The sequence below is a fragment of the Pongo pygmaeus genome, chromosome 2 (genome assembly GCF_028885625.2).
Source record: "Pongo pygmaeus isolate AG05252 chromosome 2, NHGRI_mPonPyg2-v2.0_pri, whole genome shotgun sequence".
Taxonomy (NCBI): Eukaryota; Metazoa; Chordata; class Mammalia; order Primates; family Hominidae; genus Pongo; species Pongo pygmaeus.
Window position 1 is genome coordinate 202,622,324 of NC_085930.1, and position 19,937 is coordinate 202,642,260.

Below are 19,937 nucleotides of genomic sequence, written 5' to 3' on the forward strand. Positions count from 1 at the left end.
CTAAACTCAACAGGTGAGGATCTTTTCTGGCTAACTCCTTGGAGAAATGTCAAAATCCCTTGGGCTTCTGTGAACTTGGAATCGTCACGACTTGTGATTGCTCTTCTCAGGCGCTTTTAAAATCTCTTAGTACATACCTTGCCTATTAGACTAAGAAAGGAAAGAGAAAATCTTCTCAGGAACAGGATTGGTCTGTTAATCTGGTTGTTGTGGGTTTTTTTTCCTAGTGTTTGTTTATTGAGCTAAATATGAGTGCCTCAAGACCTGAGGAATGAAGGGGGAAGAAGTTGGAGAACTGGAAAGATAAATAATTTTGTATGCGATCCAAAAATGTCTCAGCCAAGGAATGAGAATAGTCACTTTGCTAAAAACCTAAGATAAAAGGATTAGCCAGTGAGAGATGTATAAAAACCCTGCAGACTTTGAAAAAGTAATGAACATATTGGGGGTGACAGTGAGAATTGAAGGAAGTGAGGTAGGCTCGTGATAGAAAATGTATGAATCATTTTGGAATTAGAAAAATCTGAGTTCTAATCCCTGCTTACTGATGACCCTGGACAAATCACTTAAAATCTGGAATTTCGATTTCTAGTACATAAAATGTCAATAATAACTATAAAGTTATATAAAGATTTAAGATAATATTCATAAAAGGCCAATGATAGCACCCACCACACTCACTAAGAGAGAAGTAATTGTCATCACAATCATTACACTAACCAAGAAGAAAGAGGCTTTAAAGAGTAAACTATATTAATAACTTGATTCTTTTCATTTTCTCTTTAGAGTTTACAAAAGTTTTCAAATGAGCAAAGTATGTGGAGGGAAGAGATGCTAGAAAGACCGAGGATTAAGGACATAGCCCAAATTTCAACACCACTGAATTTGATATTTTGATTAGAAAATAGGTACTGTGATTCATTCCAGAGTTAGTTAATTTGTTTGTGATGAAAACTTTTGCCATTTTATTGGCTTTTATTGTATCCTTGCACTTTGACTATGGAAGAAAATTTGCTGGGAATGAAAACTATTAGAGGATGATACTTGGCTGTTTCTGCTGACTGAAATAGTCATTGATTGCCTTGAGCAGGCATAAGTGTCCAACTTGGTGTTCAGGAGAGGTCAACATGCTCTCTGACCAGGAGAAAGTGGCTGATGAGAATAAACAGAAAGACAACTATAGCTCTTCATGCCAGAGGCTCCCGACGTACCCATACTGAAGTATAATGTGCCGGTGTGAATGTTGCCTTGTAAGTAGTACCAATCTAAGGTAAAATGCATATTTGAAGAAAGGAGTTCAGGATTTTAGTAAAACCTCATTAAAGACATCAGTGGTGGCTAACATTCTCTTCTTACCCATAAGCTATTTACTGGTATTTCTTGCTGAAAGGACCCCAACTTTGTGCAGCAAGACTTCAGCTAAAAGCACCAAGGATGAGTCAATGATTTGGCTATAGGTGGGCGTGTGGCCCAGTTCTAAACAAAGAAATATAAGAGAAAGACATGGTCTTGTGGGAAAGGTTATCTTATTGATGAAACAGAGAGAACATTTTTTTCTGTCTTCTCCTTTCTGCCTTTCTTTGAAAGTGATCCATGAGAATGCAATGCTTGGAGCATGGTAGCCATCTTTAGGTGGTGAGGAGGATGAAAATCACCATGAAAATTATGGTGAGAAAAGGACAAAAGAGGTTATATGCTTATAACACCACTGATTCATGGACCTTCCTACCCCTAAACACCACGTTAAATACACAATTAAACATTCTCATAAAGCCACTCTTGCTTGGGTCTCCTGTTACATATAGCCCAAAGATATACATAGCACTGGTCTTGACTCCATTCCATTTTTACTCAGCAATTATGTACTGGAAAACAGATGCTCCAGACATTGTGCTAGGCCCTCCAATACGATGGTGTAAAGGAAAGAGCCCCTATCCTGAGGGAGTTTACAGTTACTTGGGAATAACAGATAACTAAGCAGCCTCTTAATTGGGAAATACACTAAACTCAGATTTAACAGAATACAAACAGGTTCCCAAAGGAAGTGACATTTATTCTGACATCTCAAAGATAAGCAGAAGTTAACAGATAGAAAGAATGGGGGATAGTGGCATCTGGTGAGCACAGTCTAGGCCGGGAGCAAAATGTGTGGAAAGGGTCAAGAAAGGTGTGGGAAAGGAGCACCTATTCAGGGCATTAAGGGGAATAAAAGTAAGACTTGAGACTAGAAAGATGGGAAGTGATGAGTAATAATTACGATGGAGATGCAAACAAAGGTGTGCTCGGTCAAGAAGAGCTTGTCAACCATGGTGAGCTGGACTCTTGTCTCTCCACCAGCCAAGACCCAAGGCCTCAGCTCCTTCCCACTGAGGAACAAGCACTCTTTGCCCTGTACAAGTACAAAATACTCACTCCAAGTTAAAGTCTTTGAATAATCCCAATGCTCATAAATGTCTTGGAGGCACTGAGCTTCCAGGTCCCAGAGATGTGAATGCTGACATTGGGCCCATTCACCATATGATGGATTCATCAGGGCAAAGTTTGTATTAGACAATCTCGAGGGTCTTTAAGTACTGAGCGCTTGCTTTAGCCACCAGAGGACAAGCTCTGTGAAGAAAGTAATCACATGGCATTAAACCCTGCCTCCTGGAAGGTCTGCAACAGACATTATAGCTTATAGGACCCAATGCCAGACCCCCATAAGCAACGTGAAGATCCAGTCATGCCTCGATGGCTTAGCCAGTCCCTTCTAGGCACATGGGTGGAAGAGTCACCTTTTGTGTTTATACACGTGCTGGAGGGTTGAGGGCATCTCTTCTGGGAGAAGCAGCCGCAGGAATGGTGGCAGTGGCCTCTTCCAGATCACACTAGTATTTCTAGCCATAGAGTTCAGGAAGTCATAACTTAAGCTGGAATTCTTTAGATCTTTTCCATCTGAAGAGGTCAGATTCCCTGTTACCTATGACTAGAAGCAAAACAGTGCATCCTGATGAACCACAAAGGCAAACTCTGTCCTCATAAGAAGGAAGCCGTCAGCACCACACAGCATAAGAGCAGGGGCCTTCAGAGACAAGAGGGGAGGGAAGAGACTGATGAGGAGACTCAGAAAGGAGCAAAGAGTAAAATGTCCACTTCACACAGGGGCCTGAAGAACTGATCATCCCTCAAGAAGCCAAGTCATAGACCGCTGAACAGCTTTCCTATCAGAGTGAAGCCAGAGGAAGTAAATGACTGAGAGAGTGTTTCATCTTCTTCCACAATCCCTGACCTGGAACACAATTTCCAGAAAACAAAAAGAAACAGAGATGGGCAAAAGTTTGCTTAAAGAGGCACAGTGAGATAACAGCAGATCCAGGGCTCAGGCCCGGTTCCCTGCCTCACAGTCCAGCGTATTTCCACCAAGAAAGGCTACCTGCTCTGGGGCTGTATTTTCTCTAGAACTCTGCTCTGAATGCTAGAGAGGTGAGGGATATGGGGATGACATGGATTAGGGAGAGAGGGTGTGTCACCACCTCTAGTCCACGAGGCTTATTCAACGAAGACAAAATGGACGTGGTGAGGTTGGTTAGAACCATACCTCACCCTCCTATTTGGCAGAGACAAGATTCTCATCCCCTATTTTCCCATGAAGTAAGGGGGAAACTTATCCAGATTTGGATGTCTTCTTTAGATTTTCAAGCTCTCTTGATACTTTTCTCCACCCACCAAATGGAGTCCTACTGGAACATTCTATCTTGGAGATCCAGGCTCCTTCCATCTGTGGCTCCACTATCTTCAACACTTGGCTTCCAAGGCTGCCTTGATTATATAAAAGGGGGACTTCATGGAGGATAGTAAATAAAAGTTTCCATGGACTCATCCTGGAAGAGTTACTCTGAACTTACACTAGAAGATTGATTAGAACTCAGTTAGTTGACCACATCTACTTGCAAAGTTGACTAGGAATCTAGTCCACCTGTGTGGTAGGAAGAATAGAAAGTGGGTTTGGGGTTACCTAGCCAAAGAGCCCCAGTGATCATCCTAGAGGCAGGTAAAGAGATAGATCAGCCTAGATCTCAAGGGACTCTGGTGAGTCTGGTGAGAGAACAAAACCAAGCAGAGGTGACTGCCACACATGGCAGAAGTGATGAAGGCCTGCATGACTGCAGAAATAAAGAGCATCTGTGGAAATCTGAGAGGTTCTACATCTGGCAACAGGGTATGGAGTGGCCTATGATACCTGAGTGACAATGCCAAAAGCTCTTTGCAAGAACCACAAAGGTTAAGAAAATACTTGAATTTTGATACACGACTTGTCCTCTATCTGAAATATGGAATCACATGCCCTCTCTTTAATTGCACTCAGTCTATTCATAAGCAGAGCCAACCAACCCTTGCTTCTTTCACCCCTAACCACCACTGAATCAAAATAACTCACACATTCTCTACAGATTAGAACAAAATAGAAGGAGCTCCCTTTAGGAACACAAATATGGGCTGTTCAAGGTGAAAGTATGATTGTGACCTTACCCACTTCCTACCTCAAATTTTTATTTTGGAGATCAGCAAATTGGGAATTTGGTGATGTGTAGCAAGCCTTAGATGAGTAGAAATAAAATTATGTCTTATCTGGGTACACACATACAAAAACCCCAAATGGTAAATGGAGCCTTCCTGTATTATTATCCTGTATAATACAGGAGCCTTCTTGTATTATTATCCTGTATAATACAGGAGCCTTCCTGTATTATTATCCTGTATAATACAGGAGCCTTCTTGTATTATTATCCTGTATAATACAGGAGCCTTCCTGTATTATTATCCTGTATAATACAGGAGCCTTCCTGTATTATTATCCTGTATAATACAGGAGCCTTCCTGTATTATCCTCTACTTGTCCTGTTAATTCATTTAACAAATAGCTTCTAAGCTTATCAGACTAGTGTTAAGACTGAAGCGGGGGTGGGCAGAAATGAATCAGATGACAATCCTGCCCTTAATGAGTTGATAGGCTAGTAAACAAAGAACAAAAGAGCACGACTCCACTATAGGAGGAATAATGGAATGGGCCAGAGAGGGTGGCCAGAGAAAAGGCTAGAAGAGAGAGAGAGAGAGAGAGGCATGGAGTCTAGCTGCTCAAGGAACTAACAAGTGTGTCTAGCCTAGCAGCTTATTTACCTGCTTGGGGTCACAGAGAACTTTGAGAATCTGAGGAAATGTGTAGGTATCCCCCCTCCCCAAGAATAATGCACATATGCACATGTGCGGAACATTTTACTTACGTCAAATTTGCCTTACTCTTTAGATGGTTCAAAGTTCTCTTCATTTTATGCTTCTTCATTAATTTCTTGAACAAATATGTATTGAAGACTTACTTCCTATTAGACATTGTTCAAGGTGTTGAGAGGACAGCAGTGATCATAACAGATAATGTTGACTTTTCAGGGAGCAGGAACTGACTGACAAAGCAAGTAAATAAGTAAAACCCACAGTTTGACAGATAAAACCCACAGTTTGATATTGCCATGGAGAGAAATCAGGTTAAGAATGTGAAGAGGCAATGCTGGTGGGGATCAGAAGTGAGGGGAGTGGGGAGTGGAAGGGCATGTGGAGTTGCATGTTAAGTAAGATGGTCCGCTTGTTGAAATCAAGGCCCAGCACGTACTACAGTCCTGTTTTATTACAGATTATTACAGTGAACTGAATGGGTACTGAGGCTTCACCAAAGACATACTTTTTTGGTTTTTGTTTGTTCGTTTGAGGCAGAGTCTTGCCCTGTCCCCCAGGCTGGAGTGCAATGGTGCGATCTCTGCTCACTGCAACCTCCACTTCCTGGGCTCAAGCGATTCTCCTGCTTTAGCCTCCTCCGAAGTAGCTGAGATTACAGGCACCCACCAGCATGCCCAGCTAATTTTTGTACTTTTAGTAGAGATGGGGATTTCACCATCTTGGCCAGGCTGGTTTCAAACTCCTGACCTCATATGATCTGCCTACCTCAGCCTCCCAAAGTGCTGAGATTACAGGCATGAGCCAACACACCCAGCCCGTTGCTGTTTTAGGAATAATTATACCAATTTTAAAAGCATTCCCCCACCTGTCCCCACATACCCAAACAAAATGTGGTGGTGTTGTCTTCGAAAAGAGAATTTTTGTGTCATTAACATGATGGAAGAACTTTTTTAAAAACGTAACTGTCAAGTATTCTATTTGCATTTAGGAGACTGTTCATCTATGCTAGATTGTCATTTTCCCTCCTTCTCCCACAAAAGTTTACTGGGAATCCATGTCGTGGCTCGTAGCTATCCCTCTAACCATACCATGGAAACGCAGGCACCCAATGTGAAAAGGAGCATTTGCTGGGCATCCCTGGCACCGTTCATGTTTTACTCATACTTGAGTAATCAACATATCTAGAATTATCTTGCATTGCCTAAGTCATATGTATATAGTGAATGTTATATAATATACCTGGCAGGTCTGTTTTAATTTAATTGAATAAAGATACAAATACTTTGTAAAAATATTAATAATAACAAGGTGGTCAGGGAAGACACTACAAAGACCTGAGGAGCTAAGGGCACGTGGCTACCTGGGCAAAGAGGCTTCTGAGTAAAAGGAATATCAGGTGTCAAAACCCCGAAGTTGGTGGCCAGGAAGGAAGCCAGAGTGCCTAGGGCAGTGTGCACAGCGAACAGAGTCATAGGATCCCAGGAAGCAAAGCGACGTTGTGGACATATTTGGCACTCAGAGAAGATCATTCTTTACGTTCCCCTTGTCTAGGTGATAAATTTTTTAAGTGTGAGATAGAATTAATAGCAATGGCCAGAAAATAAACATAGACAGTAAAATGGTCTTTTATTGAATTTTGTATATATAATCATGCCAGTAAAAATGATTTTTAAAAATAAAAAATAAAATAAAGATTACTGTACATAAAGAAGTAATCAATACTTTTCAACTATACTAAGATTTTTTTACTAAAGGAGAAAAATGTATACATTTTAATTAATAATAACATTATAGCAACTAATAAACGAATTTTAATGTAATGAAAACAGAGGCAAAAGGTAAAATTTGGGCAATTAACAAATCATTTCACTCATGGAACATTTTATTTTCTTGACCCATACTTTTTTCAAAAAGTGAACAAAAATTTGAAAAGCAAAATAAATCTCAGTTTTAAAGATATTATTTTTGAGACGGAGTCTCGCTCTTGTTGCTCAGGCTGGAGCGCAATGGCACAATCTCAGTTCACCGCAACCTCCGCCTCCCGGGTTCAAGCGATTCTCCTGTCTCAGCCTCCCAAGTAGCTGGGATTAGAGGCGTGCACCACCACGCCCGGCTAATTTTGTATTTTTAGTAGAGACAGGGTTTCTCCATGTTGATCAGGCTGGTCTTGAACTCCCGACCTCAGGATCCATCCAGATATTATTCAAATTCAGAAATATATTTCAAGTATGAACTAAAATGTGCACTTACCATAAAAAATGACAATTTAGAATGTGCACTCTGTCTTCTTCTATTTGTAAAGAAGATGCTTGGAAGAAAACCCTCTAAGACAACGAGACTAAATTGGAGCCAGGGAATGGAATTCTGAACAGTGTGGAGAGGGAATTAGATTTTATATTATTGCCAAAAAGCAACCACTGGAGCTTCAATAGTAGTTCTTCAGCTTATTCAGCTCTCCTCAGTTAAATTCTGCCCATAACTGTGGAAAATTGCCATATGCAAAACACTATTCTAGGTCCTAAAATGAGGATCCATAGACGAATAAGGTACAAACCTTGCCCTTGAGCTCAGTCTACAGGAGCCATGCTCTCAAGTCCAAATCTTACATATTCTCTACTTTTCCTCCAGCTGCTCTTGTGTCCCATTTTACAAAAGAATCTTTGGCAAGCTCATCTTTCCTTGCCAGGTTCAGGCGTGGCTTGTTACTGATATACATAGGTACCACCCATATAGGTATGACCGTTCATTGTTTAGCAGGATCCTTTGAGGTGAATTCCTCTGATAGAAACTGGATGATTCAGAATCTGTTGGCAAAAGTTATGATGTTTGAAAGAGATTGATTCTTGGAATATATGCAGCTTCTATTAGAAAGCAAGGCAGCCCAGGGACTTCTGATTACAGCAGGTGAAGCTGAAGAAAAAAAATATTCCCTTTTACCCACTCATAGCTGACTCCTCATCAATGAAGAAACGACTCCTCCACCTCTGCTAGTAAGTTTTCTCTGGATCTCTCATTTCTACTCTTTTTTTTTTTTTTTTTTTTTGAGATGGAGTCTTGTTCTGTCATCCAGGCTGGAGTGCTGTGGGGCAATGTCGGCTCACTACAACCTCTGCCTCCTGGGTTCCAGCGATTCTCCAACCTCAGCCTCCCAAGTAGCTGGGATTACAGGCGCCTGCCACCACACCTGGCTAATTTGTGTAGTTTTAGTAGAGACTAAAATTAGTTTCACCATGTTGGCCAGGCTGGTCTCAAATTCCTGACTTCAGGTGATCCACCCACCTCGGCCTCACAAAGTGCCGGTATTACAGGCATGAGCCACCACACCCAACCTCATTTCTACTCTTATTCTAGGAATGGCTGTAGCTACCCTCCACAGGGGCAGAGACACAAGCTTAGGTAGCTGAGCTAGCTCTTCCATGCCCCTCATGGGAGTCAAGAACAAGAACTTGAACTAAATTCTATGCTCTGCTTGGTTTTTATTGTAAAATGAGGCTTGACATGTTGCAAATACTGTTAACATGTTGTGGATTATTGAAGCAATTTTTAAAATTTAATTCCTTGTGTTTTGGATTTTTTTTAAAACTGCCTTTTCAGTCATCAAATAAATATTAATTGATTTACTTTCTCATGGAGTCAATTCTATTTTCCAAATGTTTCATATGTCCCAGGTTGGGTGACCCTCACTGTCCTTGGGTACAACAACTTTGCTTTGGGGACTATTCCCATAACATTTGATAAGTAAGTAAAGAATAGTTCTTAACACATTCAAGGAAAAGAACCATTCATCTTCAAATCCAAGCACTTAGCATAGGGAGAGGCGTATATGATTAGGTGCTCAAAAAATATTGTGTGATGAATAAATGACTCTTTTCCTGCCTAGGGAATATGCTTCTCCTGCGTTACTCAATGACAGATACTGTCTGCAGTCTGCTCAGATCTTCTTGGATGTCTTTGATGCCTTCACAGGCATTTGTGTGCTTTTCTTCTAATGACCTATTCTTCCGACTCTCTTCAGAGGGTTGCCCTTGAGCCCCTTTGACTGTTCTACCAAAGACCCGAAGTTTGCTCCCCACCCCAACCCTGCCCAGGCAGCACTGAGCCAGTGACTGACAAGGCAGAAGTCTGAAGCTGTTTCCTTGCCAATAGTTTGGACAGAGTGAAGAAATGTTTACATTCCAAAGCTCCCTGGCAGCATCAGATTGAAATAAAGACTCTGCCCAAAATCACATTCTTACTTTTATTGTCTTTCACTCTCTTACCAGCTTCTCCTAGAAACACTTCCTTCATAAAATATTTATGTATAAATCCAGGTCTTGATGTCTGCTTCTGGGGAACTCAACTTAAGAAAAGAACTAAGCGTGTCTAATGTTTGTATTCACTACATCTGTAGGTACCAACAACCCATTCTTTCTCTGGGGAGGAAAACCACCTGTATCGTCCCATTCTCTCACCTCTTACTCAATTCTCTCACTTCAAAATCTCCAGTGTCTTTTCTCCTTAATTTAAAATTGTCCATGTAACCATGCTGAGTTTGGTCTGACCATTCTTTCTCCTTAAGGTGTTAGAATTGTTCCAGGATAATTCAACAGGTCACTTTCTGTTCCTGGAAATCTGTTCACTATTGTCAAGGATTTTAAGCTTGTCAAAGCATATGCCATGTTGCCCCCGTGCTCTGTGTATTAGCTGCAGAGGAACAGAATGTCTGCTTAATTTAATATTCTGGAAGGCCTTCCACATGACTGGCCACAAGAACAAATCCACACAAACTCCCAGTGGTATGACTTGTCTGATGAGAACAGTAAGTGCCAGTGAGAATGACTGTCAAGTGTTAACTGTGTTTGTCAGTTAAGTCACCAACCTGACTGGTGCCCCAGTGTAGTCGGGTCAATGCCTTGGTGAAGACTAAACTCCCACCTCTTCTCCCCTCACTGCTGCTAAAAATGCTCACAATCATTGAGACCAGTAAATGGTGCTGGGCAGAGGACAATAGCATTTCCGAAACTATTGTGGCTACTGAAAGAACAGGAGTTCAATTGCATTTGTGGAGTCAAAAGAAGAAAGAAAACAGCTGTGATGAGGTGCGGTGGTTACAAAGATGGAGAATGGACAGAGGCCTTCCAGAATGAGTCAGATCACAAGATCTATCTTAAGGAGAATAATCTCTAAACTGATGTTGCAAGGCAAATTGATTTGTTACTACTCAATTGCAGATGATCTAACCTAGTTGGCGAGATGAGGATTTCCTTAAAATATTCAAACCAGAGAATGGTCCAGGATCAGTTATTCTTTTTCTCCCTTATCTGGAGGGTGGATTAGTTTGTGTATCTCAGAAACTGGAGTTTTTAGCTGGGCGCGGTGGCTCAAGCCTGTAATTCTAGCACTTTGGGAGGCTGAGGCAGGTGTATCATGAGGTCAGGAGTCCAAGACCAGCCTGGCCAAGATGGTGAAACCCCATCTCTACTAAAAATACAATAATTAGCTGGGCATGGTGGCATGTGCCAGTGATCCTAGCTACTTGGGAGGCTGCAGAGAATTGATTAAACCCGGGAGGCAGAGGTTGCAGTAAGCCGAGATTGCGCCACTGCACTCTAGCCTGGGTGACAGAGTGAGACTCTGTCTGAAAAAAAAAAATATTGTGGAGTTTTTGCATAAATTTTCAACTAATTTGAAGAATACAAGCAACTAAACCCCATTCTGTGTTTTTGTCCATGGATTATGGCAATGCTTTTCCCCATTGAACTTAGCTACCGGGTGATTGTTTTGTCAATAATTCAGTACTTAGAGCTCTAACAAAGAGCAGGGATAAATGGGCTCACCTCAAGGGAGAGAAGTCTGTCAGCAGGATTTCCTTTCACCAGGGACTGCTTTTGTAATGTAAGGTAGAGAATGCACAGTGACAAACAGAATTTACAAAGGAAATGTACCACAAAAAGTTCTCTCAATGCATGGTGAGTGGCAGAAAAAATTGTAGATGAGTCTCCATAGGGACAAGTGCAAGATAGCACATTTGAAAGAAAATAATCTAAGTTGTTCTTTTAGGACTACGGTTTCTAAACCTGATCCATCGTTAGATCACCTGAAGAGCTTGATAAAGATATAGCTCCCCAAGACCCATCCTAGAGATTATGATTCAATATATGTCTCATCGGGCTCAAGAATTTATTTCTAATAAGCTCCTTGAGGATTTTCATGGTGGGTCAAGTTGGAGAGTCATGTTCCAAAAAGAAGCCTATGAATTTCTGTGGACTATTCTATGGAGAAAGTAAGCGAACACATGGCGTGACAGCAAAAACAACAACAACAACAACAACAAAAACTAAACATAACCTACAAGTATGTCCAAATCTGGGCTGTTTTGCACAGGTCTTTGCATCTCAAGGGAGATCTCATAGACTTGGAAATTATCCAGAAACTGCCAATTTAAAAAACAATTCTTCAGGATAGTTAACTGATGGGATAAGAAGGGCTGCAAAAGAAAGTTGACTCGTTCAAAGCATAAGTAGTTAAATCTGTAAACAAAGGCTAGAGGTAGGTTGCTCTGTATGTTATTTAAAAAAAAAAGAATAAATAGTCTAAGTAAAACATAATTTAAACAAACAGTAAAACATGGATAATTACAATTGCATTAAAATAGAATTAAATGCATTCAGTTCCTGGAAGTCGATAATGTGTTCACTATTTTGCTCATTCTTCATTCATGCATTCTTCAATTTGTTCTTTTACTGACTCCCACAACACAATAAATAGCTATATCACGTGTAAAGCCAAGACTTAGGAAGCTTGCTTAAAGTTTGAGAGATGACGAAAAAGAAATTATCTGCCACATTTAATCTCCTTTGATTTTTGCTATTATGAATGAGATCATAAATAATATTTTCATACCAATAGCCAATTGGAGACATAGGAAAAAACAAATTGTTTTTCCTACTCTCACACATCACTCAACACAACACTTTCGACACCAGATGTAAGCCAAGCAGTTCTCCAGTGGACACCAGCTGGATGTCCTATGATACAATTGAATTCTGACCCTATCTGCCTAGAGATGGTATGAAATCCCACAGATTAAGGCCTCAGTCTCAAAAAGACTGCCTCCACTTCAGATACCCATTGCAAGTTGTAGCTTGTCACCCATGCTTCTGACCAACTGGGTATAAACTGGGAGTCCCATTACCCTCTCCATGGGTTTGATTAATTTGCTAGGATGACTCACGGAACTCAGGAAATGCTTTACTTGTGTTTACCAGTTTATTAAGAAATGTAATCAAGGATACAGATGAACCGCCAGATGAAGACATACACAGGCAAAGTCTGGCAGGGTCCCGAGTCCAGGAGCTTCATCCCTGTGGAGTTGAGGTGCACCACCCTCCCTGCACGTGGATGTGTTTGCCAAGCTGGAAGCTCTCTGAGCCCCATAGTTTAGACATTTGCATGGAGGGTTTATCATGTAAGCATGACAAATTATTAGGTCCACTTCCAGCCTCTCTCCTCTCTGGTGAGTGGAGAGTAGAGCTGAAAGCTCCAAGCTTCTAACTATGGCTTGGTCTTTCTGGTGGCCAGTTCCTATCCAGGAGCCCACTAAGAGTTGCCTCATTAGAACAAAAGATGTTCCTATCACCAGGAAATTTCTAGGAATTTAGGAGCTCTTTATTAGCAATTGAGGTCAAAAGCCAAATACTAGAACAAAGGATTCCCCTGTCACCCATACCTGCACGGGTGTTAGGAGCTCTTTCTCAGAACCTGAACAGAGACTAAACATTAGAACAAAAAGTTCTCCTGGCATGCTTGTTGCTCAGGAAATTACAAGCGTTTTAGGAGCTCTGTGACAGAGACTGGGGTCGGAGATCAATATAGTATTTCTTACTATTTCACAGTGAAGGAAACTAAGACACAGACATAGTGACTAATTTGCTCAAAACGGCAACTCCAAGAAGCCTGGATTAGAACTCAAATCTGTCTGATTCCTAAACTTGTACCTTTAACCTGCCATATGCCACTGCCCCAAAAGAGTCACCTTCGATATGAACTTTGTTTAAGAACTGTGTGGCCTCTAATGATAAGGTCAGACTTGGGACACTGGTCAAAGCCTGAGGCTTTGGCTAGCATGGCATCCAGTGCCCCCAAGGCCAGTTCTGCCCGCACACAGGCCTACGTACAGCTAGACTCCTGCTGCCTTGAGCCAACCACTGTGCCCTGGGCCACCTGTGAACCTCCCTGACTGCAGTGTGGGCAGACACAAAGATAGGGATTTTTCCATGTATAACTCTTGGCATCCAGACCACCTGGATTCCAGGGTCCATCTAGGGAGGATCCAAGCCTACAAAATCATCCCCAGATCAAGTTACCAATTAGTCATGCATTGTGACTGAATTCCTGAGGCTATTTAAGCCTTTATGAAATTCTCAAGGCTACCCTTGGGCTGGGTCAAGAGAAAACTGGCTCGGCTTTCAGGAAAGAGCATTCAGCCAGCTGGGAGTCACTCCACCTTGTGTTGTGTTTAGTTCCTGAGCACACCAGGAACAAATGGTGGCCCTGAGGCTCTGCGGTGCTTTCTGAGAGGATTCTCCCTGTGAGTGTCCCTGTGAGGACTTTCACCAAGTGGACATTCACCTTGTGGGGAGATTTCTTTCCTATCTTATAACCTATGTTTCCGTGGCCATGTAAACCCGGGATCATAGTCAAAAATGGGACCCTGGAAACCCCACTGGTCTGGAGTCCCTCCTGAGTCATTGAGAGGTTCACAGAGATCCTCCGCATGTGCTGCACAGTATGCAGTGCTCCTGTGAGGCATGCCCTTCCCTCTCACAGTCTGTGTGGCCACAGGCCACTGCTTCGAGATTATCACGGCTGCTTCCATAGTCAGGCTTCCTGGGGGCCTTGCCTGACCCTGAGGTTGGTGGCAGGGGACCCCAGGCCTCCATGATGTACACAGATACCCTGTATCACCCTTGGCCCTTCTCTATCTCTCTTAATCACTTTCTTTCTCCTTTAGCCACTTATAGATATGCGAAGACTCTTTATGTCACCTGTACTTCTGTGTGTGATAGCATCAGTCACTAGAAACACGCATCTCTGGGGTGGTGGCTCACGCCTGTAATCCCAACACTTTGGGAGGCCAAGGTGGTGGATCACCTGAGGTCAGGAGTTCGAGACCATCCTGACCAACATGGTGAAACCCTGTCTCTACTAAAAATACAAAATTAGCCAGGCGTGGTGGCGGGCGCCTGTAATCCCAGCTACTCGGGAGGCTGAGACAGGCGAATTGCTTGAACCCGGCAGAGGTTGCAGTGAGCCAAGACTGTGCCATTGCACTCTAGCCTGGGCAATAAGAGTAAAACTCTGCCTCAAAAAAAAAAAAAAAAAAGAAAGAAAGAAAATCAAAAGAAACACACATCTTCCACTTGTGTTCCCACAGTCACATCACGGCCAGGTGACGGAGGCCACAGGGGAATTTTCTCCACCTTGCTTTTATTACACTCTGACTTGCAGACCACAGATCACAAAGTGGATGTCTCTTGCTCATGCTTCATATATATGTATACACACACACACATATGTGTGTGTCTGTCTGTCTGTCTCTATCTCTACATAACTTTTTTTGTCATAGCTTTCTTTTCCAATGGTCCTTGCAAGAGTCCTAAAGATAGGGTGAAACCAGGCCACAGATGGAAAAATTCATACCCTGTTGTCCTCAAACTTTGCCCGTTCCCTTATATCCAATGTTTGGGTTTCAACAAGTTTGGCCCAACTCTTTATCTTCTTTGGGGTTTAGTATCTTCCTATGTGGGCCCTTGCACTGTCATGCAAATAAGCCTGTAGTATCTTCTACACATTGAGATAGCCTTTGTAGCACACACCTAACTCTTATAATTCCACACCACACTTCTACATCCTCACTATATAAATAGCCAAACTTATTAAGCACAACATTGAAATCACTATACTTTATACTTCTAGTTGTTTTTATTCATAGCCCTATTGTTGAGTTAAGCTTCGGTGTACTGGATGAAAAACAGATGTTCACAGACAAAGGATGAGAAATAAATCAACAAAATATCCCAATGATTACATTTTTTATGCAATCATGTGACAGCTGCTTGCTGAGCCCCTAACCATAGCTCTGTGCTAGGTGAAGGATGGGAAGATGAGACAACTCAGGCCTGGCCCCTAGCCTCAGAGAATGTACTATCTAGTTGAAGTGGGGTTGGGTGGGTGGGAGATATGGTAAGTTAAGGCACTACAGGATCATGATGCAAGGCAAAAAACAAACAAACAAAAAAACCCTGCATGCCACACAAAGGATAGATATGTAGAATGTCATGGTTGTGTAGAAAAAGAGAGCTTCTTTCTGGCTTCGCAGGTCAGGTGGTATTCTAATGGGATATTATTACTGAGAAATAAGTGGGATTTGGATGTGTCAAGATGAAAGTAAGAATTACTGATGCCCCAAAAGAGAGAACATGAGCCAAGGTATTATATTAGTCCATTCTTACACTGCTATGAAGAAATACCTGACACTGGGTAATTTATAAAGGAAACAGGTTTAATTGACTCACAGTTCTGCATTGCTAAGGAGGCCTCAGGAGACTTACAATCATGGTGGAAGGTAAAGGAGAAGCAGGCACCTTCTTCACAGGGCAGCAGGATGGAGTGAGTGGCAGCAGGGGAAATGACAGACATGTATAAAATCATCAGATTTTGTGAGACTTACTACCATGAGAACAGCATGGGGGGAACTGCCCTCATGATCCAATCACCTCCACCTGGTCCCACTCTTAACACATGGGGATTACGGGGATTACACTTCAAGGTGAGATTTGGGTGGGGACGCAGAGACAAACCACATCATGCTGCCCCTGGGCCCTCCAAAATCTCATGTCCTCACATTTCAAAACACAATCACACCCTTCCAATGGTCCCCCAAAGTCTTAATTCATTCTAGCATTAACCCGAAGTTCAAGTCCAAAGTCTTACCTGAGACAAGGCAAGTCCCTTCCAGGTATGAGCCTGTGAAATCAAAACCAAATTGGCTACTTCCTAGATACAATGTGGGTACAGGCACTGGGTAAATACACCCATTCCAAATGGGAGAAATTGGACCAAGACAAAGGGGCTACAGGCCCCATGCAAGTCCAAAATCCAATAGGGCAGTCATTAAACCTTAAAATTCCAAAATGATCTCCTTTGGCTCCGTGTCTCACATCCAGGTCATGCTGATGCAAAAGGTGAGCTCCCACAGCCTTGGGCAGCTCTGTCCAAGCTGCCTGTGGCTTTGCAGGGTACAGGCCCCCTCCTGACTGCTTTCATAGGCTAGTGTTGAGTGCCTGTGGCTTTTCCAGGCTCACAGTGCAATTTGTCAGTGGATCTACCCTTCTGCGGTCTGGAGGATGTTGGCCTTCTTCTTGCAGATCCACCAGACAGTGCCCCAGAGGGGACTCTTTGTGAAGGCTCCAACCCCACATTTCCCTTCCACACTGCTGTAGCAGAGGTTCTCCATGGGGGCTCTGTCCCTGCAGCAAACATCTGCCTGGACATCCAGGTGTTTCCATACATCCTCTGAAATGTAGGTGGAGGTTCCCAAACCTCAATTCTTGATTTCTGTGCACCCACAGACCCAATACCATGTGTAAGCTGCAAGGGTTTGGGGCTTGCACCTTCTGAAGCAACAGCCTGAGCTGTACATTGGCCTCTTTTAGCCATAGCTGGGACTGAAGCAGCTGGGAATCAGGGCACCATGTCCGGAGGCTGCACAGAAGAAGGGGGCCCTGAAACCAGACCAGGAAACGATTTTTCCCTCTTAGGCCTCTGGGCCTGTGATGGCAGGGGCTGCCATGAAGGACATTTTCCCCATGGACATGCCTTGGAGACATTTTCCCCATTGTCTTGGTGATTAACATTCAGCTCCTTGTTACCTATGGCAAATTGCTGTAGTAGGCTTGAATTTCTACACAGAAAATTGGTTTTTCTTTTCTATTGCATCATCAGGCTGCAAATTTTCCAAACTTTTACATTCTGCTTTCTCTTGAATGCTTTGCTGCTTAGACATTTCTTCTGCCAGATATCCTAAGTCATCTGTCTCAAGTTCAAAGCTCCACAGATCTCTAAGGCAGGGGCAAAATGCCAACCAGTCTCTTTGCTAAAGCATAGCAAGAGTCACCTTTGCTCCAGTTCCCAAGAAGTTCCTCATCTCCAACTGAGACCACCTCAGCCTGGACTTCATTGTCCATATTACTATCATCATTTTGGTGACAACCATTCAACAGGTCTCTAGAAAGTTCCAAACTTTCCCACATCTTGCTGTCTTCTTCTGAGCCCTCCAAACTGTTCCAACCTCTGCTTGTTACTCAGTTCCAAAATTGCTTCCACATTTTCAGGTATCCTTATAGTAGTGCCCTGCCATTTCTGTACTAATTTACTGTAGTAGTTTGTTCTCACACTGCTATGAAGAAATACCTGAGACTGGGTAATATATAAAGGAAAGGGATTTAACTGACTTACAGTTCTACATTACTGGGGAAGCCTCAGGAAACTTACAATCATGGTGGAAGGTAAAGGATGTACCTTTTTGTGTTTTTTTTTGTTTTTTTTTTGAGACAGAGTCTCACTCTGTTGCCCAGGCTGGAGTGCAGTGGCAGAATCTCAGCTCACTGCAATCTCTGCCTCCTGGGTTGAAGCGATTCTCCTATCCCAGGCTCCCAAGCATCTGGGACTACAGATGCCTTCATGCCCAGCTAGTTTTTGGATTTTTAGTAGAGATGGGGTTTCGCCATATTGGCCAGGCTGGTTTTGAACTCCTGACCTCAGGTGATCCACCTGCCTTGGCCTCCTAAAGTGCTGGGATTACAGGCGTGAACCACCACATCCAGCTGCAGGCACCTTCTTCACAGGGCAGCAGGATGGAGTGAGTGCCAGCAGGGGAAATGCCAGACACTTATACAACCATCAGATCTCATGAGACTCACTCACTGTCAAAAGAACAGCATGAGGGAAACTGCCCCCATGATCCAATTACCTCTACGTGGTCCCACTCTTGACACATGAGGATTACACTTCAAGGTGAGATTTGGGTGGGGACACAGAGCCAAACCATATCAGCTATTGAGGTGGGAAAGTGAGGACTGAATGCTGAGAGTAATAGGAAATTCAGTTTGCTGAAGTAGAGAATGCAATAAGGGAAAAGATCTGAGATGAAACCAGATGTGGCCAGTGGAGAAGAACTTGAAATCGTTAGTAAGCAATGTGTACTTTAGCTGGTAGACATTTCAGACCATTAAGGGTTTCTGGCCATGGACACGACATCATCAGAGTTGTGCAATAGAATAGATAGAGACTTTGAGAAGAAAAAATAGAAGAAAGATCTCAGTCAGGGAGACTAGTTAAGAGGCTCTTGTAATCAGGCAGGTGGTGACAACCAAGGGCTTAGAGGAGAGGAAGTTCAGCATGAGAGACACTGCCAAGAGAGGGTCTAGGACTTAGGAAATGCTTGAAGCAGGCACAGGTGGGACTTTTCATTGCATATATGTGTTTGTAATTATAAAGGTAAAAGCCATCATTTACCCACAAAACTTCCTTGATATGATGCAAAACCATCAACCTGGGCTTGCAGCACAATATGAATGGTGCCTCCTAGGATTGTACAGTGTGAAATACATACAATACATGTGAGACCTCTCTGCAGTGTAACCCCCTTTAACCACAATTTTAAACTCACCAGAATTTCCATAGTAACTATGTGTGCAGCCTTTATCACAGGTCAGTGACTTATCAGATTTTTCATGGCATTGAAACACTTCGAAGTCAAGACAGCAAGGAAAAGAGCTGGGAGAGTCTGGATGACTCTTTGAGTGCTTTTCATCCAACCATGGACAATGCTCTGCAGCATCCTGCATTCTTTTCCTTGACAGATTAGCTAATTTAATTAGCAGAATCTGGCTAGATGTGAAGAATGTAAAGAACCTTGATTTGGAAGTCTGTCGGTCTAGATTATAGACTCAGCTCATTCATTTCCCCATTATGTGATCTTGAACAAGTAGTACTCGTTCAGCCTCAGTCATCTGAAGGGTGGCACAGGCATTACGCAGAAAACAAACCACAGTAGTAGAGCAGGGGCAACATTAGACAGAGTGGTCCGGGAAGGCTTCTTGGAAGAAGTGACAAGTGAGCTGAAATCCAAAGGAGAAGGGATCAGGAATGGAAACAGGGGGTTGGTGGCGGGCAGCATTCAAGGCAGAGAGGATGGCAAATGCAGTCTTCCTGAGGATAGAGCAAGCTCAGAGTGTTTGACAAAGCCATGTGGCTCAATCCTAAGGCTCTTTCATCAACTCCGGGAGAGTTGTGTTTTGTTCTTAATTTTATCTTTGTTTAATTTTGGAGAAACTCACTTTACTAATAAAGTTTAAAGGCCATTGTTAACAAATCTAATGGAAACCAAAGGGCAGACAGAATATTATGGGGCAGCAGTTTTCCAAATGTTTATGCATAGAGAAGTGAGCACAGTTGAAAGCCAAAAGAAAATTTATAGGAACCTGAAAAGCTGTGCCAAGAAAGTCTGAATAAAGATCAAGCAGGGATATAGTTTTCTGTTTCTGGAGACTGAACTCAGAAACAAGAGTTTTATCTGATCACATGAAACGGGCTCACAGGGCTCTGGTGTTATGATTTTCCTCCCTCAGCTGTGGGAGTTGGCCTCTTCTGTGATTGATGGTCAGGTTCAAGAGAACTTCCGTGAG